We start from the raw sequence: 24,145 nt of genomic DNA, 5'->3' as shown, positions 1-24,145 counted from the left end.
GCAGTGAGGGTGCAAGAATTAGATTAAAGATAGGCTTTTTTCAATACACCAATGCCACAACAAAGTTGTGCACTACCTCTCCACACTTGAAAAGCACTGGAAGTGCATGGTAGTTCACAAGATTATTGCAAGGGTGGGACTCCTTTGTCGATTGCACCATTTTGACAGAAAGGCACATTCCTGTACCATACTGTGCCACAAACATAAATTTGGAGGAAATTGTGCCATGCTACACCACAATGACTGCGGCATATGTGTGCTCCGGCAGTGGCCGCGAACAGAGAGCGAATTCCACACACACAAAAAAAGACTACAGCCGTTCACATGTTGCACACCAAGCCAGCGTGCCTCTCGCATGAATTTTTGCACTCGCAACAGTGGACTTTTCAGCGCTTCCTGCAACTGGTCGGGGCATGTGCGGCCACTTGGGAGGTTGTAATTATAATATTTGAATACATCTTGAGTTCCCCAAATGGCATCGCTGGCTCATCCTCACATGCTTTGACTTGCACATACTTTACAGCATACAGTGCATGGCGATGTCGTTATCACCCCTGCAATTTATCTGGAACATCACACCAACACTGACAGCAGAAATGTGCCTACAGTGTCCATGTAATTGCTATTGTTATAAAAACAGATTGGAATAGCTTTAACTTTCACCAGTCTGGGATTGATCGCGGCTCTCTGCGTCTGCAGTGACATATGGTGAACCAGAAAGTGTGTTACCACGTTGATTGGACCACATGATTTAATAACATTGCAGTTATGAGCATTGGCACCAGAATATATAGTTCCATCATAGTGCCACCAATGCTCTTACCTTTATACAGAAGAACATGCGCAATGCTGCCTGTTGACATACTTTATTGTTCTTTTCGTGTTGTTCTTTTATATTTCATTGTGGTTTCGAAGTGCCCTGTACATTCCATTCCACCATAATTGCCATTGGCCCGCTCCAAACTGCTTCAAAATAAATTTCTCTACCCCAAATTGCTCCAAAATAGAATTTTGTCTGCTCCAAACTGCTCCAACACCCAATGTTACTTGCTCCAAGAATTGCTGAAAAAAAACTTCGGTCAGTTGTAACCATGAGATTGGCACACTACATTACTAATAAACCTTCAAACGTATGCTGGTATTTTTAAGAACTTTTAATTCTGACATATGGAAGGATAACACATTATTTATAAATCAACACTAAACTTGGGTTCCATTCGTTATAAACGAGGCCATGATTGTGGCCAACTCCGAGATCGGCTGCTGTTCCATTGTGTCAGCTAGTCTGCTGACCTGGTGGTTCAGCGTCTGTAACTCACCAGTTTGCTGCAATAAAAATGTTTCGTCAGCAATGCTTCTACACATGTTACTGTGAAAGGCAGAGTTTTGCTGAACGTGTAGTCATCTTAGACGGCAAAACACATGGCCATGCAATGCTACTAGCACTGATACTTTCATCCAAACTTGGGCGCTTTCCTACACATCTACCTAACAAACCGTGCTGTCACATTCTCACTTGCTGTCCTGAAAACATGCAGAGATGTAACCGACAGAGCGAGGCTGCTACTTTCACTCTACTAGCGTGCAGCACCAGTCATTCAGCCTTGCTGCTAATACAATGTACTGCCGCCATCACGACAAGAATATGTGAGGATAAGTGGTAGTGTTGTGAAGCAGCACTGGATGCAATTGCACTGGGAGCACAAGAGTCAGGTTGTGTCAAAGCCAGGCATGCGATACGTGTAGACAGTCTAATGAACCCATAGTGTGGTTGTCACTTGTAAGTAACATCTAAGTGTAAGTAACATGTAACATGCAAGTAACAGTAACAATGTAAGTAACATTGTAAGTGAACATGGCTAGCCTTCACTGGCACAAAACGATGTTTTTTGCACAGGCAGCAATTCGCATGTGATTATTGTGTCAATTTCGGCCCAGCCTAAACACGCCAATGCAGCGTTTGTATACTTTTTCGGCGACTGATCATCTGGTCTGGTGCAGGTGCGACTCGACACAGGCATGCATGTCTGGCTGGTGCCTCTCGGTCAGCAGAATGACAGCTGGTTTCACATACTGCTCAAATGGACTGCATGCCTAGTGGTAGGTTGGCTGCAACCTTGCTCTTGCATAGGTATCATCCAGTGCTGTTTCGCCATGGTGACGTCCCGCGATGTTTGCACCCGCATTTGGGTGAGGTGTCGCAATGACAGCACATCATGTGAACTTGCTAGTGCTTCCCTAATGCGACTCCTACTTGCATGTGTGTGCTCTCAATCTCCGTGCTGCTTGTGTCACTGGAGACACCAACATATTGTTTTGTGTGGCTAAATTGTTGGGTAGGCACTGCAACATATGTCTTATTGTTACAAACATTCTCAAGAGAACAATGCACTCTTATGTAGTGTCAACCTCACAACACACAACATATGCAAGCCTGTATTGCGAAACAAAGCTTCCGTAGCTTTGTTTGGCTGCTCTGTGCTATCTGCCGTTTAGCTGCGGTTTTTTGTGCTACTTCGAGCTTTCTCACATATGAATGCATGCCCATTCACTGAACTATTTCTGCTACTGCACTGTAGCTCTGGATGCGCAATTAAAATCGAATGCATGTTCTTGTGCAAGCCATCCTGCTCTAAAACACAATTTTGCGCCATAACTCCGCCGCGCCGGCCACTTCGATGTTTTACCGTCAAATTTAGCGAAGCCTATGGGTTATGGGTTATTTTTCCTCTCACTGTGGGCTAGCCGATCTGATCCAATCCAATCCGATCCGATCCGATACTTCGTGCGAAGCTGTTTGGTGTTGTGTTTGTAAGCTGCTGCCGTTGGGTCGCCTGCAAGCCTGGACATGAGCAAAAGTAAGTGTATTGAAGCTACCGAATCTAGAAAATGCTACATTATAGCAGTTATGTAACTTAAATGCTCAGCCTTGAGGGCAGCGCAGACGGGATTGTCTAAAAGCGAAGCTGGGTGGTCATGCCTTGTAGCTGCAGTGGACGAAAATGTGGCGCCATTGTTTGATTTTTCGTGATATATGGTATGCAGTAGGAAACAAGCTACTGCCACTTGTATTTGTTGGTCCTCGCTTGTCATGAGGTCAGGTTGTCGAGCATACTAAATTCTCGATTATTTGACCCCCGTTTTCTCATATAATTCGAAATAGCAGCGCGGTCCCAAACCCTATGGTGTCGGACGCTCGCTAGTTCGCACATGAGAAGGTTCCCACCCGCGACGTCAGTGATTGACCTAATAGACCTCACCGAACCTGTGTAGGGAACAGTGATGCCCGCACACCTCAGGCGCGTGTGCTATGGCAGGCGCGACGTCTATCGGTAGTCCACCACTGCCGAAGTATAAATCAGCTGCATATTTTCAGTTCTGCATCTCTTAAATTCAAGCCATCCCTCCGCTGCCACCGGGCGTGCGCATCGGCCAGTCGCTCCGTTTCGGACATTGCGCGTCACGGGTCGTGTAGTTTTATTTTGTATACTTTGGGATGGCCAGGTCACGGCGTTCTAACGTCTACGCATCTCTCTCTTGCGTCCACGTGCTCTCTCCGCTCTTCGAGTATGTTAAACCGCCGGGTTTTGAGGACGCTTCACCTCATCAGAGTTCATGCGGTGAAGCATCCTCAAATCGTGATGGGGCCATTTGTGAATAGGCACCACGGCTACTGCGTCACACTGCGAAAAGAGCCGCGGAGGCGCTTATGATTCTGGAGCAGTTGTACGACGTTCCCGACAGTGTGCGAAAAGCAAAAAAACTTGACCAAACTGCAAAAAATTGTCGCGGTCACTTTGTTTCCATCTCAAATTTACTGCAACAATATTCCAGGTGTTCATTTTATAAAACTGCTGTGATGCAAACTGTTTTCATCAGTTTTTTTAGGGCCATTCGATAATTTGGACTTTCAGATAATTTTAACATGGTTGCTATTTCCTTGAAGGCTGAATTGGCTAGATTTTACTGTACTTTTACCTGCCGGGTGGTGTAAGGCCGCACGTGAGCTGGAGCTGTATTCTCTTAACATTCCACTGGTCATTTTGGATCCATTTGATCTTGTGGCATTTTACCACTTGCTCCACAGGAGCCAGCGGTCCAGTTGCTATCCACAAATGCTTGTAAGCTGCGGCTTCGTCACCCAACCTGTGCCAGAGGACCAAATGGATCCGACATAGAAAATGGAATGTTGAGAATACGCCCCTGGGCAGTATTTAGCTGTCTCGTGTGCAGTCTAAACTTTCGAGAAAAAAAAAAACCGCTGCAAAGTATTCTACAAACACATGCGGACATCACAAGACATGCGGACATCAAGGATCTCCAACAGAAACTTGGATTGCCACAGCTGGAGTTCCTGCGGCACGTAAGCAGCAGGTGGCTGACACTATTACCAAGTATACAGCGTGTGCTTAAGCTGTATGATGCTTTGAAGTCTTTCTTTTCCAAGGCTGCAGAACCAAGAAAATCCTCATCTATAAGGCACAATCGCCTCGCATCTGCATTTTCTGACAACACGCTCCGAGCACGACTCCTTTTTGTTCAGAATGCCGCCCAGCTCTTTGACAAGTTTCAAACCTTGTTTCAGAGCAAAGAGCCTCTTCTTCATTTATTTTATGATGAAATAGTTGCTGTGGTCAAACAGCTGATGGGCAGATTTTTTGCGGCAGGAGTCGTTTGTAGATGTAACTGGTTTCCATTTGAAGAATGTTCAAGTTGAATCGCAAGCTAACTGGAAAGTGAAACCTGAGCTTGGCTTAGATACTGAGAAAGAAATGGAGCTTTGGACACCAACTCAGAAAAAGGCTTTCTATGTCAAGACCAGAGCTTTCTATATATCCAGCACAAAGTACCTCGTCTCAAGGTTACCTTTGGACAACAAAGTGCTGTTCCACAGTAGATTTTTGAAGCCTGGTGTAGTAGGAGACCACTACACAACGTCACTGCGCTACATCGCGAATGCCCTGCCACAAGTCATGCCACCCAGCGAAGTATCATCTCTAACTGACGAGTGGTTGCACCTTTGCTGCGAAATTTCTGACTGGGATGTTTCAACAAATGTTGTTGAACACTGGGTTAATGTGTTTGCACTAAAAATGCCCACTGGCGAACCCAAATACCCAAGACTGGGAAGGCTCGTAAGGGCTGTTCTTTCCTTGCCGCATGGCAACGCAGACTGCGAGAGAGGATTCAGCGAAAACAAGCAGGCGCTTCACCATGGAGCCTCTTTGTCAATAACAAGTGTGTCAAGCCTTCGTCAAACGAAAGCATACTTGAAGCGTTATGGGGGTGACGTCACAAAGGTGCCAATCACTAGAGATCTCCTGAAGTGTGTTGGAAAGTCGTACAGTGGTTATCGCAAACGTGTTGAAATGGAAGAAGAATCAAAATCGCGTAAACGGAAATGTGACGAGCCACTGACAGAAAGCAGTGAAGAAAAAAAGCTGAAAGAGGAAAAGGCCACCCTGCAGTACCGTCTATCCACCCTGAAGGCATTACTTACCAGTGCCGAGGAACTCATCAGCACAGGAGTAAAATCGAAGGACATGGACAAAGTGGAAACTGGAAACGTTTTGCTCGTTGATGTGAATTCCAAATTGCCGGCGGTGCTTGAGCGCATTAGAATGATAGATTCCACGCTGGAATCTAACAAGTAATTCTAACATGCAAATTGCACGCTGAATAAAATGATTTTCTTTGCGTTTTTTTGTATGTCAGTGTGAAGTTGCAATTATTACAAGTACTTTACTCTAGAAACATGCTCCAAAACACAATTTTTGTGCTCCAAAACATAACTTTCGTGCTCCAAAGCTGCTCCGGAATGGCATTACTGCTCCATGAGCTGCTCCAAAATGCTCAAGCCTGCTTCCACCATTGTGGATGTCATCTGATAACCCAATCCTCAATCTTTCCTTTTTGAGGATCAACTGTATGCAACAGGATATCTCTAATGCACCACTGTAAACCCGTTGATCACTAGACGCTTGGCAAAGGTCCAAGCATTTGTATTGACAAGGCAATTTAGTTGGGAAATATCACCTGCAGCCACACGGTAAAATGCAATTGGGTGAGACGTCTGGCTAATGAATGTAACAGTCTTGGTAATTATTGGCTATGTTATATGTTACGTGCATGCTTAGGCAACTTCATGTTTCAACCACACTCACCTGAGGAGCAGAACGTTTAGCTTTCAGTTTTAGTTGGAGTGGTGAAGTCAAACTGAATGCATACTTCATGGATACTCTTGTTATTGAATGGTAATGCTACGTATCTTGTGCATAAAAACTGCATCTCGATGCTGTAGGGTTTACGTAGTTTGGATATTTAGTAATGTGGCAGTACATGAATAAAGAACATAGCCATGAATGATTTTAACTGGCGAGCAGAACAAAGGTCACTGTGAAGACCTCTTTGAGGGTATGTAGTGTCACTGGTGGGTTGACAAACCTAAGGCATGGGAGATGCCCACAAAAAGGTAGCAAAAATTGAATGAAGGCAACTACAACAGCACACTGAATGCATGCCTGCATGCTATGTATTCATTGCACGTTTGAACAAATATTGCACAAACTTTCAGTCATGCATGTGTGATTATCTAGTGGCTTGCTAACAAAGCTTGCCTATGTATGAAGCTAGGAGTGTATTCTAGGGGGCCAATGTCACCTTTGTTAACTGGCAGAGCTTCATATGGCAAAGTCATTTCGGACAACTTCCACAAATTCGAAGTGAAATTGTTATGAGGTGAATGTGACAAATGTATTTATGCAAATGCCATGTCACACAACAGATACATATAGTCAAGCCAAATCAATACTTGCGTGACATCATGTAATGTGGTTCTTGGCTGAGCACTCGTGAATGGCTGTTTGTCTATATCAGTGGTATGGAAATTAAAGATTAAAATAGACCAAGAAACTTCCTATGCGCCTGAATTGTACATGCTATTATGGACTGCTGGGGACTGGGATTTTGTGGGAAGTCGATATATTACAAGGTTAAATGCACAATGCAAACACTTCACTTCACATAAAAGAAACGATGAGCTGCATTAGTGGTGCGGCTGTGAAAGGAACTGTAATTTCCAATTTCGCACGTTTCTATAACGATTTCAAGGTCTATGCTCCTCAAGTGAAAACGTGAAGTATTCCTGTTTCACTGATGAAAAAAAAAAAAAACATTTCAGGTATGAAATGTATGTACAGTCAAGTACAACATGAAACCCCATGCAGATGAATACTTGTGTTGCCTGTTGTTATTGCTGCCCTAATTGCGCTGCTTATCCTTAAACAGCATAGTTACAGTTCGTTAGTCGTGCAGCTTAGAAGCTAGTGTGCTTCCCAAATTATGCAGGGCCTTCAAGACCTACATCAACAAGAGGCTGCCTCTCGCAGCAGGCTGTGGGTGACACAGCCAGAAGGGTGACCCTTGCAGCTGCAAGGAATACGTTGGCAGAAAAGTGATTGGAGGAGTACTGCAAGGTGAGATGGCAGTGCTGATAGTGCGTACATGTAATTAAACCTGAGCGATTGAATTTTTGGCACGGCCGAGTAGGTGTATTTGGTGACTAGAAAAGAAATAAGGAAAAAAGTTCTTGGAATTTAGCGTGTTAAACAAAACAGTAATTCTCACCATTCACACGAGTAACTCAAATGCAGAGACACAAGGAATATGCAGTGTTCTTCGTTATGTACGTAACGTTTGACATGAGAAGTATTACTTGACCCTTGTCTGGGGGATTCTGGAATGCGTTGCACTTTTCCGACGGTATGAACATAACTTAATGCGCAAAACAACGTTGCATATCATATGCGAGCTTATGTCCTAAAAAGTGGCATTGAAGTCTTGCAAGCTGTAAGGTTCTCATGCAAACCCACGGTTGATTTCTTTTCCTTTGAGACAGCTCTTTTGAGCCATTCTTCCTTAGTATTTCGAGATTGAAACCTGACTAGTATTGGCTGTGTCTTTCCTTGTTTAGCTGGAAGTCTATGAACAACATCGAGTTCCCTTGTAGTGACATGCTGCAGACCAAGTTCACTAGCAAAGATGCTAATCTTGCTGAGCAAGTCCTCATTCTCGGTGAACCTTATGCCGTGTATTTCCATATTGTGTCGTCCATACTGCTCAAGGTGATTAAGGTAATTTCTCAGTTTTTTTGTTTCTTCACAGTCCCCTGATGCTTCAATGGCGGCAACTCGTTTCTGTGAATGTAGTGTAATTAATGTAAATCCACCTTGATCCAGTCACTAATCAATAATTAACTTTGCTAAGCAATAATCTCTCATTCAGCTGTACATGATATTGTGAGCTGTCAGGATTGGGGGCTCAATCCCATCGTCCGTGGTCCTTTGCCAAGATTGGAGTACGGCATGAATTCGAAGGTAGCTGGCCCATGCCGTCGTCCAACTTATTTACGCTGAGATCGTTGATGAAGTGAAGAACTGTTTCTCATCGAGAACGAGGAAAATGGGTTTATTTACAGAAATTAAATCAGTCTAACATGACTGCTTGAGAAAAAGAGTATCAGTCCAACATGACTGCATGAGAGAAGTGACTCAGTCTAACATGACTGCTCAAGAGAAGTGTGTCCAGCATTCGCACAACCACAGTTTTTATACACTCGGTCCGCCGGCCATACGAGGCGGCGACTGTTCGTTTACTCATCACCAACTCGCCGCTGCTCCGCAGATCAGTTTACAGACAAAGGCACACACATTCCGATGCCCAAACGACGGCGTTGGAGGGGTGCCGTTCCGGGAAGTATCGGTGCCAATCGAGGGTAGCTCGTCGTTTTGCGTCACGCCGAAGCGTGAGAAGCACCAAAATACGTCGTTCCCGCAGCAGCTTGTCCATGCGTGTCAAATCAGCTCCGCGTTGGGGAACTCTGGAACCATTGTTCACACACCGAACTCGTTCCGTCACAATGTCGATGGGGCTGGTGGAAGGAGGCGGTTTTCAGCGCAAAGGCCGCTTCTTCGAACGCCTCCTAGCTGTAGCGACGGAGAGTGCGGAATGCGCGTCTTGCCCCCCCTTGTCGTAATTGGGTGGCAATTTTGCCTTGCAGCCCGCCATTCTTAACAGAGCGTGTGGCCTTGTTTGAGTCACGTCATTTTTCCCGTACCTGAGTGCAACCTTGAAACAGATCCCAGGCTTTCACCATTTTAAGAGAGTATACTAAGTGTGTGTGCAAGTGTTCCTCTGGATGAAGATACGTAGGTCTTGGTGCTCTACTATATAGGGAATTTTGTGATAGACAATTTGGCACCAAAGAGCCCGTGTATTTCCTATGGGAAGAACTTGTGGCACGACACCTTGGATTACATACAGCATTATCCACTTCAAAGGAAGGTTGCAAAGAATGCAAAAAAAGGAAAGCAACGTCGATGCTATAAACGAACTTTCGTAAATGATCAGAGTGGAAATTTCTTCTGGAAGGAATTTCTTCACAAATATGCTGACCAATTTTATCACACATCAGCCAAGACAGTTCTGGCGTTACATGGCGAAGCCGGGGGCTTCGATCAAACAAATGGAAATGGAGCCGTTACAGATGACGAGAACTGTATCGCGAATGTCTTTAATCACTATTTCCAGTCTGTGTTCACTCGTGCTTCTACCTCAGAATTCAATCAAGCGGAATACCATTCTCTCATGCCCGATCTTGTCATAACAGAATGCGGCATTCTTAACTTACTGCTACAGCTTGATGAAAAGAAATTGCCTCGGCCGGATGGATTACCCAATGCTTTTTTAAATCATTAGATGCAACAACTGTCTCTCCTTCAAAAAATGTCTCCTTACCTATAGAAACAGCATCTGTGCCCGCCAACTAGTTTTGTGTAAAAGTGGTCCCGGTGTTAAAAAAATGGGAATAGGCTCTTAGTAAGCATGTATAGACCTATAACTAACCAGCTCTTGCTACAAGTTAGCGGAGCATATAATTAACAAAGCAGTCATAATCTATCTGGAAAGCAACAAGCTTTTATGTGTAAAGCAGCACGGCTTTAGGAAGTGACTATCAACAGTTACGCAATTACATGAAATTACACATGACTTCATGGCTGCTAGTGCTTGTTGACTTTGCGAAGGCCTTCGATTCTATCCCACATCGTAAATTAATCGAGCAGCTTCAAATTATTCGTATTAATTCAAACATTTTTCTGGATTGCAGCTTACCTCAGGCCGTACTCAATACGTCGAAATAAAGAATGCCAAATCCAATAATGTAGACGTTTGCTCTGGTGTTCCCAGGGATCGATATTAGGACGCATACTTTTTTAAAATCTATATAAATAAGTTTTTCCTGTGTCACTCCAAGTGTACTGAAATTATTAGCAGATGACCTTGTGTGCACTGTGATTCGTTCACAAGACGACCAAAATAATTTGCACTTGACACTGACTAACATTGACTGTTCGTTTAAAACGTGGCATATGAAAATAAATGTAAGCAAAGTGTCATCTGTCACCATAACAATGGAAAAAAACGGCCATTTTTTTACTTACCGTTTATCAGGTTCTGCTGTGACACATAATAATGAAGCAAAATACTTCGGGGTAACACTTACTGAAAAATTGAGTTGGGAATCCCACATAGATGACATATGTACAAAAGCATACCGACAACTTGGATTCATCCGATGGAAATTATCAGCTGCACCCCCCATGTAAAACTAAACGCCTATAAGACTAGTAAGACCCATTCTTGAGAACAGCACCATAGTTTGGAACCCCCATCAGTCTTATCTGAAAAAGAAACTTCAAAGAATTCTTTCAAAGCCTAGCACTCCGTTTTATTTATTCCCGTTACTCCCGCTACGATAGCGTGAAACTTCTGCGTAAAAGGGCTAGTATCTTGACGTTAGAATGCCGACAACTAACTGCATGTATGAAATTTCTTTTCCTGTTAAGATTGCATCAGTATAACTAAAGATGCGTACCTAAAGCCGCCACCACACCACTGCTCCAAAAGAATCAACCACGACATGTGCATACAACCATTTGCTGCTAGATGTGACTTATTCAAATTTTCATTATTGCCTCAATCCATGTCCAAGTGGGCTGACCAAAATGGATTACAATCAACCCCCACAAAAGTTCTTGCGTTCTCTTCACAAGTAAGAGAGGTCTGGTCCCAGATTGCGTAGAACTGGGCGGACAACAAATACCTGTGAACAACGAACACAAATTCCTAGTTGTAATACTTGACTCGAGGCTTACTTTCATCTCGCACATAACATGTCTTAAAGCAATATGTCTAAAAACTATGAATTTACTTAAAATCCTATCCCATACGACATGGGGTAGCGACAGGAAGTATTTACTGAATCTTTGCAGAAGCCTAGTTCGATCAAGATTACATTATGGTGCGGTAGTATGTCACTCTGCCGCCCTGAGCGTGCTAAAGATGTTAGACCTCGTTCACCATCTTGATATCCGCCTGGCCACTGGCGCATTTAGAACAAGCCCTGTCGAAAGTCTATACGTCGAGTCAGATGAGTGGTCACTCCAATTTCAAAGAACATTCATCAGCTTATCATATTTTCTCAAGGTTCGCTCTAATAAGGAACATCCGTGTTTCACGACAGTAAACAACTTGATGTGTGAAACACTTTTTTGGAATAGATCCTTCATGAGACTTCCTTTCTCACTGCATGCAAGAGAACTTAGCAGGGAAACGGATTTCCCAGTTCTCGAACATCGCCTAATGCCTCCAGCTGAGCTATTACCACCGTGGGAGTGGCAGGTGAGACTGTCACATATCCTTTGGAGATGTCACAGAGCATGCTCCTGACCTCGAAATCGCTATGCACTTCCGTGAACTTCAATTGAAGTACTCCTGCAGCGAATTCTACACAGACGTGTCAAAATCACATGTTGGCGTATGTTACGCTGCTCTTGGTACCTCTTTTTCTGAATCTGACGTGTTAAACCCCCAAACAAGTATCTTCACTGCAGAATCCTACGCGGTACCGTCTGCGGTAAAACACATAAAGAAGCTTAGAACGACAGAAAGCTGAGCTAGTTGGTAAGGATTCATTATGCAAACTAGAAGTGAGGCGTGCAGACAGGACACAAGAGTAGAGAAGTGGACAACATGAACGCCGACTATCAACTGAAGGGAGCACTGAGGCGAAAAATGAAAGAAGACACAAAACTCATCTGCGCATGCTCAGGAATACTGCTCCGCTCTCAATGTAGCCAAAAATAAATATTTTTCCCAAGACCTTCCTTCACTACTCAAATCTAATCCCAGCAAGTTCTGGCAAATTTTATCTCCTGAACGCAATACTAATGACATCTCGTTACACAATAAAGAAAACAACATTCCTATTCCTAACAGTGAGTGCGCTCAAGTTTTATGCGAAGCATATTACGAGAGCTCAACCCAGCTCCTCAGGCGCGGCGGTGTCGCCTTGAAACTACGTGACACCGTGACGTCACGACAGAGGAGAAGTGGCTTTGGCTCAACTCTTGCAAGACGGGCTGGGTGGGAATCGAACCAGGGTCTCCGGAGTGTGGGACGGAGACGCTACCACTGAGCCACGAGTACGATGCTTCAAAGCGGTACAAAAGCGCTTCTAGTGAATGCGGTGTTGCCTTAGAAACGAGCTGTTTCTAAGGCGTGCGTCTCTTGCTCAGGCGCACATTTCGTTGCCGCGCCGAACGCTGCTTTCCTCGACGCTCACCGCGTCCAATGCGGGGCGCGTAGTCGCTGCCCTGTAGCCCATTGTCTTACACCCCTTGGCGGGTCGACGGGAACGCTGTCGCGTTCCACTCTTGAAGGCGAAGCAGTAATGCATGAGTTGTTTCTTCGTCTAGCCGAACCAAATATAGCCAAGCAACAGCAGTTCACCAGGCTAAACAGTGGTTCAACAACTAAAATAAAGGCTAGTATGCTTCGCATCCTGGGCTTAACCTTACCTAAGCCACAGCCATTTTTTAATAAATTTTTCTCATCCGTATTCACAAAAGAAAGTATTACTAATTTGCCCATTGTTGCCGAACTAGATTACCGGTACATGGAACCTATTAACATTACTATTGATGGTATTGTTCAACTTATTAATAACTGGAAGGTTTCATCTTCAGCAGGTATTGACAATATTAATTCTAAATTACTAAAAAATACAGTATCAATATCTAGCAAGTTTTTATTTCACATTTTTCATCAATCATTAATGACAGGTCAGATACCCCAAGATTGGAAAACAGCCAAAGTCATACCCATTTTCAAAGACGCTGACAAAAACTTAACTGAGAACTACCGACTGATATCACTAACGTGCATATGCTGCAAAATGATGGAACATATTATTGCATCTCATATTTACCAACATCTAGAATCGAACAACTTCTTTTTTCATAATCAACATGGTTTCAGGAGAGGTTTGTCGTGCGAAACGCAACTGCTTGAATTTACGACAGATTTACATTTTAACATAGACTTAAACCTTCAAACTGACAGCATCTTTCTAGATTTTTCTAAAGCTTTTGACCGCGTAGCTCATTGTCGCCTGTTTTTGAAGTTATCATCATTAAAACTTAATTCACTAACACTATCCTGGCTTCGAATTTTTCTTTCTAACAGGCAGCAGTTTACTTTCGCTAACAGCTTCTCCTTGCCCCTTTCAGATGTTTCATCCGGTGTACCACAAGGAAGCGTTCTTGGTCCCTTACTCTTTCTGATATACATTAACGACATACCCAATAACTTATCATCATGCAAGCGCATTTTCGCTGACGACTGCATTATCTATCGTTCTATTAACGCCTCCGATGACCACCTGATCCTCCAAAATGATCTTAACGAAATCACTAATTGGTGTGACACCTGGCTAATGACTCTAAACTCATCAAAATGTAAAGTGATGTCCTTCACCCGCAAACGCAATAACTTGGACTATTCTTACTGTATTAAAAATGTCCCATTATCTCGGACCTCATCATTTAAATATCTAGGAGTTAATCTTTCAACAAACCTCTCCTGGACTTCTCACATTACTACCATCTGTGCCAGTGCTTCTCGATCACTGGGTTACCTGCGACGTAACCTTCGGAACTCGCCTCCACTTATCCGCAAACTGGCATATGAAACATTTGTTCGCCCTCGACTTGAGTTCGCCGCTCCAATCTGGTCTCCCCATCAAAATTACCTAATTACCATGCTGGAATCAATCCAAAATAGAGCCACACGTTTCATTTCCCGAAATTATGACTACCGTTCTAGCGTAACTCAAATAAAGATTCACCTTTCACTTCAGCTACTAAGTAATCGTCGCGACATAGCCCTTTTGTCATTATTTCATAAATACGCCCACCACACTAACAAACATTCCTTACACCTAGAAACGTCATCACACACGTCGCACAGATTATACAATCATCATAGCTTCACGCGCATCTATGGTAAAACAGAAGCATTTAACTCATCTGCAATTCCAAGTGCCATTCGGCTCTGGAACAACCTTCCCGACAACATAGTTTTGGAAACTGACCGTGATAAATTCAAGTGCTCACTGAACTCGCTTAACCCATGTTAACCATTAATAACACACTCACTGCTCTGTATTATTTCTTTGCCTTTTTCTTGCAGTGTTATACGTTGTTACTAACTTATATTGTTCCTTTTTATTGTAATCATATGCAGCTTTATGTAGCTAATATGTTTCATGACTTTTAGGCTGTGCACTTGGCTGCTGTTTTCATTTGTTATTGTTGTTAATTGTATGTACTTGATTGTATGCCCCCCTTACTCAATCCCCAAGAAGGGGCCTTGTAAGGTATTTTACAAATAAAAAAATAAAAGTATAACTGAGATGCTGCCAAATTAAACTGCCTCTCCAATTGCACTCTGCTACTGTAGCCCCTCTTCAACTAGTACTCCTGCTCAACAATGAAATGAATGAAACTTTGACAGTCAGGCAGAGGTTGTTTCTGATACGTCCGTGTGTTCTTCTCTCTCAGTAACTGTGCGACCTAGCCACTCGTTTGGACACGTGAGGCTTGGGACCTTCAGGAATTTCTCCCACTAATTCTCATAAATCTAATAAAAACAGAGTGATCACGACGAGCAGGATGCCTTGAGTTCTGCATTTAAGACTGGCTAAGCATCAGTAAATGTTCAATGGAATTGGCACTCTAACTTTTCTGTTTATGCTGCCTTTCTTTACCTCTTACACAAACTAATTACAGATGTTATTTTATTTCAAGGATTATGGCTTGCGCCACATCAAAGACTTACTATTAGTAACTTTCGAACATGTCGATTAGATTGCCCAGGTAGAGGCGGTGGGCTGCTGGCATTAGTCTCATGAAAAATGTATCATAACGTAACAGTCACCTATGAACATGTGCGTGAGACTGCGACATTCTTGGATTAGATTTTTTGCTGCCTGACTGCATTGCGTTTATAGTGGTTAATGCGTATTTGCCGAACGGAGTCAAGAGCACTGATCAGCTGTACTCGCTGTGCCAAAAATGTTCAAATGCAATCCTCCTGGCATTAGATTCTTAATTATCATCATTCTTCTTGTGGACTTGAAGCGGATGTTTGTGGGAAAAGGTTGCGAAATTGGACGCAGGACAACAATTTTCAATGTCATATTTCAGGTCGAATTAGTTTTCTAAGTTGACGATTCTCTTCTGCGTTAGACCTGACTTTGTCTTCTCATGTCTAGTATTTCATCTTGGGACACCTTCGACAATGGAACAAGTAGCGATCACTTACCCATTACTTTTGGAATTGTGCTTTCACATCAGGCCCCTATTGTATGGAAAAGATGGCTCATTGATCATAAAGCTTATAAATCTGCTATAAATTCTGGCTGATCCGCGTTGGCCACTTGTGATGAAAAACGGAGAGCTAATTAAGTGGTATCGCTTTTGAAATGGCTGTGTCAATGAGTGGTTAATTATCGGTAAAACCTCGTTTCCGGCTTGTTTAGAAGTGTTAGGTGAGCTGCTTAAAAGACTTTCCTTCCTCTGCAGAAAGACCATAAATAGCAGAAATTTCATATTTACAGTGAATGTGGACAGTAGCGTACCAAGTATTTCTCGAGTAAGGGGGCAGACTGCTAAAGATAAGACCTTCTGTCTCTCTCCATATATGTGTGTGTGTGTGTATATATATATATATATATATATATATATAATATGATTACTATTACAATAGGTTAAAGAGACTGGAAATATGTCTGCCATTTATACTTTTAACAGACATAGACATATTTACTGATCACATGTGGTCAACCATGGTGGCGCGTAAAATTATTTGAATTTGCTTTTATTTCTTGCAACAACATAAAATCTCAAGATGATATATGGGCAAAAGGCAATGTGGTCGTGGGTCCTGCCCAGTAGCAGCAGTACAGCGCACATAAAAAATGCGAATTTGCTACGAAGAACTTGAATAATTAAATAGATTTGTACTTCATGTTAAATCGGCAGCGTAAATGTATCGAGGTTATACGCAACGAAGTAAAATCAACATAAATTACTTGCAATATCCACAAGAAAAAAAAAGGCAGCAGATGTGTGCGACCTTGGGAGAATTACAACCCGATTTCCAGCGAAGTGATTACTTTTGAACAGTTGCACTAAGAGTTTCAGTTTCTATTGACTATATCAAATACTAATCAAAATATTAAACTGGGAAGGCTTAGTAGTAAGGATAGAAGGCGAATATCAGCAACTTTCTGTTTGCCGATGAGATTCTTCTATTCATCAACAATACAGGTGTGTTACAACAAATGATTGAGGACCTTAACAGAAGGAGTGTAAGAGCGGGGTTGAACATTAATATGCAGAAGACAAAGACAATGATAAATAACCGGGCAAGGCAACAGGAGTTCAAGATCGCCAGTCAGCCTATAGAATCTGTGATAACTACCTACAGAGAACATGCAGTAGTATCACATACTTCTTCAAAGTACAGTCTAATCCCCTACATCGTTGCTGCACATACGTTAAGGAAGTAGCATGTGCTACACTGTTGTGTGATCAATTTTCAGAGACACAGTCTTTCGTAATGCAGGTGAGAAAACTTAGTTATGAAACGTGTGTCGCAATCCTCGAACATTGCCTAATGGCTTCAGTAGAGCTGTTACCACCATGGCAGTAGCAAATTATTGAATGCGAGACATCATTTGTAGATATTATGAAGTACGCCCCTGATGTACAAATACATGTGCACTTTCGAGACCTCCAGTCGAAGTACGCCTGTCCAGAGTTTTACAGAGATGTGTCAAAGTCGCAAGCCCGCGGCTCTTATGCGGCTAGTCGGCCCATCTTATTTGGAATCCGATGTTCTAGATCTTGAAACCAGTATGTTCACGGCTGAGGCCTATGCCATACTGTCGGCTACTAAACACGTTATGAAAGCAAAGCTTCCAAAGGTGATCATATTCACAGATTCTTTGAGTGTCGTCAACTCTTTACGATCGTTACGAAAACAGGAAAATCATCTAAGAAACGACCTCTAGTCACTGATGTGCAATACTTACGCATGTAACCAACAGGTTATAATGCATTGGGTGCCTGGGCACAGGTTTATGAGGTCGTAGTTGAAATGGCAACTTCCATAGCAAGAAAGCCTAGACATCTGGCCATACCCGTTCCTGCCACAGACTTGAAGCCATTCCTACGCAACACTTGTGGGATGTGTAAACATTGAATAAGCTGCACACAATGAAGCCACTTCTATGGAACTGGCCATCATTAACAAAGTCGCCATGACCTGCAGTTTTCTTCTGCCACCTCAGAATAGGGCAGACATAAGCTACTGATTGATACGTTTTAACTGGAGCTGAACCTCCCCTTTGTGTTAGATGTGGAAGAACGTTCTTCACGTCTTGCTATAGTGCCGGGATGCTGAAGCAGACCGAATGATGTTTTTTTTGCATACAAAGAACATATCTTCTCACATCCGGCACTGTTTCTGTGTGCAGAACGTTTGTTTGCAACCAAGGCAGTGTTTAACTTTTTAAATGATGTTCTGCTTCGTGTTAGTAGCCCGAGGGATTCGTAGCCCATACTGCTGGAGCTTACTTTTTAGCATGTTACTTTTTTAGAGCAGGTGCCTCCAGTCGCTTGTGTTCAAGAGCCTTAGTGAGGCGGTAATTTATTTATTTTATTTATTTTTTATTTTATTGTGAACCGACAAATTTTTTTTCACCTTATTAAAATCCAGGGAAAAGAGAGGGAAGAGAAAAGAAACAAAATAAAAGGAAGAAAAAGAAGACAAATAAAGAATGAAAAATCAGTAAGCAACGAAATGAAGTGTTGTTGCCTATAGCTTGAAATTTAGCATAGCGAATACATACTAAGGTTCCCTTTGAAATGTTTATGCCAAAGGGTTGCGATCTCTCGAACCTATGGATAAGGCACAATTCTCTGTCTTTCCTTTCTCGTTCAGAGCGGAAATGTGACTGAAGTTCTGGAGTTTAAGTTCATCAAACTTATGATCTGTTTTGTCGAAATGCTTGGCGACTGCTTTGGGAAGCTTATCAACTGTGTCCGCGCGATATCCGTTTGATCTTACGTTCATTGATTGTCCCGTTTTGGCGCTCTATTGCTTTTTACAGAAGGAACATTCAAGCATATAAATCGCATCTCAACTTGTATAATTAAAGCTAGTTTTGACTTCGTGTGTGTAATTGTTCGCAGTGTTTTTAATTTTAATGTCCCTTTGAAGGTGCCTGGAAGTTTTGCATCTGGGTGAAAATAAGCTTTCATTATGGGGGAATGATGTTGGGTAATTTTTGCATGCACTGACATGCCTTCAAAGTTTATGTTGCGGCGATAGGTAACCTTTGGTGCATCCGGGAACGCTTCGTTACTGGATAATACTGTATGGTTATTTCGTAGGGTGTTTTATGTTTGGGAGTGCATTAGAATATTTTTGTATAAAGGCTGGCGGTCTGTCAGATTCCGGCATAGGTTGTTTCTTAGCTAATTCCGCCTGTCTCCCCAATCTTCACGGGACATCAAAAGTTGAGCAAAACGAAAACAAGTTAAAAGCGGAAGCCAACGTTTCAGCAAGCGGACTTGTCGTCTTCAAGACAACATATGCTTTCCTCAGCACATTTTCATTTTAAGATGGGTCTTATGGTGATCGCTCACACGAATTGTCCTTGATACTATTTAAGCGCAACGAGCTAGGACGTGGTGGCGGAACCAGCGTCCATGGTACGCGCGCAAACGTGTCTTTGCGGCGATGAACCGCAGCGTTTCCGAATGCAGGAGCTACGCAGCAGGAGACATACAGTATGCGTTGTACACTACTTGGATGATGCGGCACTCTGAAACGAAGTGATTGTAAATGGCATGCTAAGCTTTTAACCGACTGCCAGTTACAGCTTCGAGTCACGGTATGTCAGGGATGGATATCGGCTGTTTCGCAGATAGTATCGTAATGTACGGCGATAGGTAGCGCAGTTTTCAAGCATGAGCCAGTTAAAGCTGTCAGAGCGCGACACAGGGAAATTACGTTGCTAGAGGGTCGTTTCACTCGTATGCCTGCAGGGCTGCTTTTGTGTTTTAGCGGTGGCCTCTCATTGTGCTCATATGCAGTGTGCAATATGCAAGGACATGTGGTAGTTTTTAAGGATATTCAACCTAATGGGATCCCAGTGGTTCTCATATAGGTGGTTTCGTTTCATGCTGCGACAACTACGCTTGCATGGACAGGGATTGATGAGATTCAAGTCATGTTTGTGCGTGCTGCCACCGAGTGTTGCAATCGAAAGAACGGCGGAGAGTACGTGGGTACTTCCGGTAACTTGGCTGCCGAGAAATGTAGTTACACTAGGAGTTTGTTACACTACATTACACTAGGTTACACTAGCACAACTGGCAGGAGTTTACTGCGGCATGGCAGTGTTGACATGGCATTCTAGTGACACTGACACTAGGACGTGTATGATTTAGCACTCCGTGTCTTGCTGGAATTCCGGGAAGCAGAAGCAAAGCAAGTGTGGCATTTTTCTTTGGCACACAAACAACATGTATTACTACACCCAGCACTTTTTCTTCGTCTAGAACCTTTGAAACCAGGGCAGTGCTCAACTTTTTAGGTGATGTTCTGCTTCATGTTATTAGCCAGAGGGATTCGTAGCCCTTGGGCTAATATGCAATGCAATACACCAGCTGTGTACCCTCTGTCTAGGGTATATAACTGCGAGCTTACTTTTGGTAGAGCACGTGCTTCCAATCCCTTGTGCTCAAGGGCCTTAGTGAGGTAGTAGTGCTAGTCAATCGACACATTTTTTAATGGTATTTCATTGCAAAATACAGTCGAACACGGATATATCGAACTCGAAGGGGATCGCGAATTAATTCAATATATTAAAAACTCGATATAAAAATATACAGGCCCAGAGGCTACCTGTGGTGCACGATGACCTACTGATCGTCGCATTCAAAAATGACTACTATTTCCGCACACACGACGCAGCGTAATGCTTTATTTGCCTGAAAAAAAAAATTGCTCATGTTGGTCTGCTTCTTCGCCTTGCAAATGAAATTAAAGACTTCAACCTCGATCTTATCGAGGCTGTTCAAGTGCGAAAGCCCGGTTCCTTCCATGTCGCCGCAACGACGACGAACCAAGCTGAACGAGGCCGCCACTTCAGCGGCGGAGTATGAGCGTGTAGCCGCCCCCTCGTCCGGACAATCTTCGTTGCCACGAGCTGTCGGCCTGGGTCCCTGCGACTGCAGCTACAATGTTCTCGTCGGCGAGGCTCGCAACAGCCTGAACATTGCTGTCGCCGTTCACAAAATCGTCAGCAGACACTTCGGCTGGAACGGCAGCCGGGAAAAGGGACGACAACGCAAGAAACGCGTCGTCCATGCACTCGTTGTCGCCGTCTTCGCAGGTTTCGGGAAGTTAGGCCGCCACGAGGCCTGCCTTCCGGAAGCAGTTGGCCACGGTATCCTGCTTCACGTCTCTCCAGGCGCCCGTCATCATTTGAATGGCCCCCAGCAGGTCAGCCTTAAGCTCGGTGCCCATGCGGAGGTTCACCAAAAGCCTATCAATGAGTTGCCTCCTGTAGCCGACTTTGAACGACTTAATGATGCCCTGGTCGAGCAGCTACCACTTCGCTGTCGTGTTCGCCGACAGAAACTTGAGCGCGATGTTTTCGAGCTCGCAGGTGGTGTGATGGGCCGAGCAATTGATGAGAAGGCAAGCGTGACGCCCCGACTTGCCCAGTTCGGCGTCCCACGCTTGCAGCCATTCTGTAAACAGCTGACGCGTCATCCACGCCTTATTGAAGGCGTAGCGAACGGGGAGCTGCTTACAGTTTTTAAAGCAGCGCGGTGCCCTTGCTTTGCCGATCACAAAGGGCTGGAGCTTTTGTGAGCCATCCATGTTTGCAGCGAGCAGAACGCTCGCGCGGACTTTGCTCATCTTGCTTCCGTGACACGTGCTGCCCCGGACGTCGAGCGTCTTGCTGGGCAGCATCTGCCAAAACAACCCGGTCTCGTCGGCGTTGAAGATTTCCGCGGGTGAAAACTTCGCGCAAATTTCCGGCCATTTCTTCGAAATCCTCTGCTGGATATCCTGGCTGATGACGGCTCCGCTTTCCCCAGAAATGGTTTTGCCAACTATCTTGTGGCGGTTCTTAAACCTCTGCAGCCACCCTGTGTTGTCGGCGAAGTTGTCGTCACCGAGTGCAGCGGCAAACCATTTAGCCATTAGCATTAGGCCATGCACCGGAATGTTCTTAGCCCGCACCTCTAAAAACCACGCATAGAGGGCCTTTTCAACTTTCTCGTGGGCAGGAGCGCGCACACGACAAGCTCCGGACGTTCGTTGCTCCGCTGATTTCGACAATGTCCACCTTGTTTTTTAACAAGGTGCTTAGAGTGCTCCGAGGAATCCCGAAGTCGTCTGCCACCGTCGCACTTTTCTCGCCCGCCTCAACATGGCTTTCAGCTTTGTCGCAAAGTCCAGGTTCTTGCGCTTCTTGACGCTGCTTGTGCTTGCTGCGGCCATTGCTTCCGCGTCAGCCCACCACGATCCAGTCACGCGTGTCGTGAGACGCACGCAAAACAATAATGAACACGAAACACAAGAACGCGCACAAAACACAAGAATTCACGTGCGCAGCCTCCGCTAACAAAGCGCTCGCGATGGCCACCTCCAACATAGAGTTTCCTACAAAATTACTAGAGGGAACTCTGGCGCTGCAGTCGTTGTCCTACCATGGGAATGATGGGAAGTACATGGATTTGTCTGATCTTCGTACTTATGGATTCAGACGTTCTTATGGCTTTGTATGTTACGCTATATAAATCTTATTGTCGTATATTTCAGCGCAATCTATATTCTTCGAAGTGCAGAAGACGCCGCGAACGCGTAGAATTGCCATTAATTGCGACAATTGAGCTTGTCTATGTGCCCAAATCGAAACGCGCCAAGCGTCTCAAAGCACTGGCATGCCCGCGATAACTTCATAAGTGCGTTTCATTCGCTTGTCGATACATGCATCCGTGGCTTAATGGTTTCAATATCAGGCTTCTGTGCTAGAGTCCCTTTGTTCGAATCCTGCCGTCGGGCAATTTTAATGATGTTTATTTATTTATTTATTGCGCAATAAACTATTAAAAGGCCGGCGTTGCGCGTACCCGGTGCTTCGAACGGGTGCGTTGCGTTCACCCAAATAGCCAACTTGTTACTGATTTGGCTTAGCTCCCGTTGGATTTTTAAAAGGCGGCAGTAGTGCGCTTTGGACATTTCTTGTGATTTCTTGAATTTCTTGTGAGCGTCTGTGAAACAGGGTACCCGCCGTGGTTGCTCAGTGGCTATGGTGTTGGGCTGCTGAGCACGAGGTCGCAGGATCGAATCCCGGCCACGGCGGCCGCATTTCGATGGGGGCGAAATGCGAAAACACCCGTGTGCTTAGATTTAGGTGCACGTTAAAGAACCCCAGGTGGTCAAAATTTCCGGAGTCCTCCACTACGGCGTGCCTCATAATCAGAAAGTGGTTTTGGCACGTAAAACCCCAAATATTATTATTATTATTATGTGAAACAGGGTGTAACCTTTCTCTATGGTGAAACCTTTTCGAGGTGTTTCTGCGTTGTATTTTCGATTTAAGTGGTATTCGCTGCCGTGGTTAGTTTGTTTGGCTGGTTAGTACATGTGCAAACGGTCTTTTGCGATGTTCTGGAGTTGTGGAAGGTCGTCGCCCCTATTGCAAGTACTTGCATTGTCGCGACATCATTCGAACACTATACGATCAGAGCAGAAACAAGTGCTATAACCTACCTCGGTGGTTGTGTAGGCATCAGCTCTCGAAGTATTGGGCAATGCACGGTGGGAGCCCGTTTTATCTGCGAATGTGTGCTTGCACCAACTCTGACGAAACTCTGATCATTCGGGACCTATGAAAGCAGTGCTGTGTTGTTTTTGTTCCCTGCTTAGTTCGCCTGTTTACATACTCGCCTGAATGTGTGCTATTGTGATTTGTAAGTTTTCCCCCGTCGGTCTGTACCAGATACCTCGCATTGAGCTGCTTGTCACCTGTGGTCGTTTTATAACTTTGCTGCAGAATATTGTCCTTAAGTCGAATAAACTTGGGAAGGAAATCGTGAAGCTTTACTCCCAAAAAGCGCTTGTACGTCCATAGAATTTACAGTTCAAATGCAACACATATCCTCATTTAAATTTTAGAAGAATTTATAATTTCAGTAAATTGAAATTGCAGATAAACAGAATTCAATAAATTGAAGATTTCTATATGCACACCAAATAAGTTCTGCAAAGTAAAACGGTTTGTTACATTAAAGTTCAATATATGGAGGTCTAATTGTACAAAATTGATTGATATAGGGGTTGATTGGATACAGGGTGTGCATATTCACACGCCTGGTTCCTTAGCCAGTCGTTCCGTGCCGGTCTACTTGGGCAATAAACCAAGCTACAATGTTAATGTTTTCGAACTGTTCATATATCGGGAGCACACCAAGAAGGTGATCTAAAACCTCCAGGCATATGGTGACTTTCTGTTCCAAAAGAAAAAAAAGTAATAGTAATAATGTGTACAGTGGCATATCAGAGTAAACAAACAAAAAAGCTGTCTTTTTAAGACAATGCTACATTTTTTTTTTCCTAATTGCAGCAGCCGTGCAAGGTGTTCTAGATCAGT

At 43.9% G+C, this 24,145-nt stretch overlaps 1 long non-coding RNA gene across 1 annotated transcript in view; it reads left to right on the top strand.

The window, feature by feature from the left end:
• The first annotated feature begins 2,785 nt into the window (after window positions 1-2,785).
• Window positions 2,786-24,145, top strand: part of LOC135896260 (uncharacterized) — a 52,949-nt gene continuing 31,589 nt past the window's right edge. Inside the window, exons 1-2 of the long non-coding RNA XR_011507280.1 lie at window positions 2,786-2,858; window positions 7,348-7,475. This is a non-coding gene — a long non-coding RNA (uncharacterized lncRNA). The remainder of the gene's footprint in view (window positions 2,859-7,347; window positions 7,476-24,145) is intronic.

Source organism: Dermacentor albipictus, chromosome 7, assembly GCF_038994185.2.
Source record: "Dermacentor albipictus isolate Rhodes 1998 colony chromosome 7, USDA_Dalb.pri_finalv2, whole genome shotgun sequence".
In the NCBI taxonomy this organism is placed as follows: domain Eukaryota; kingdom Metazoa; phylum Arthropoda; class Arachnida; order Ixodida; family Ixodidae; genus Dermacentor; species Dermacentor albipictus.
This window is presented reverse-complemented; position numbering and strand designations above follow the sequence as displayed.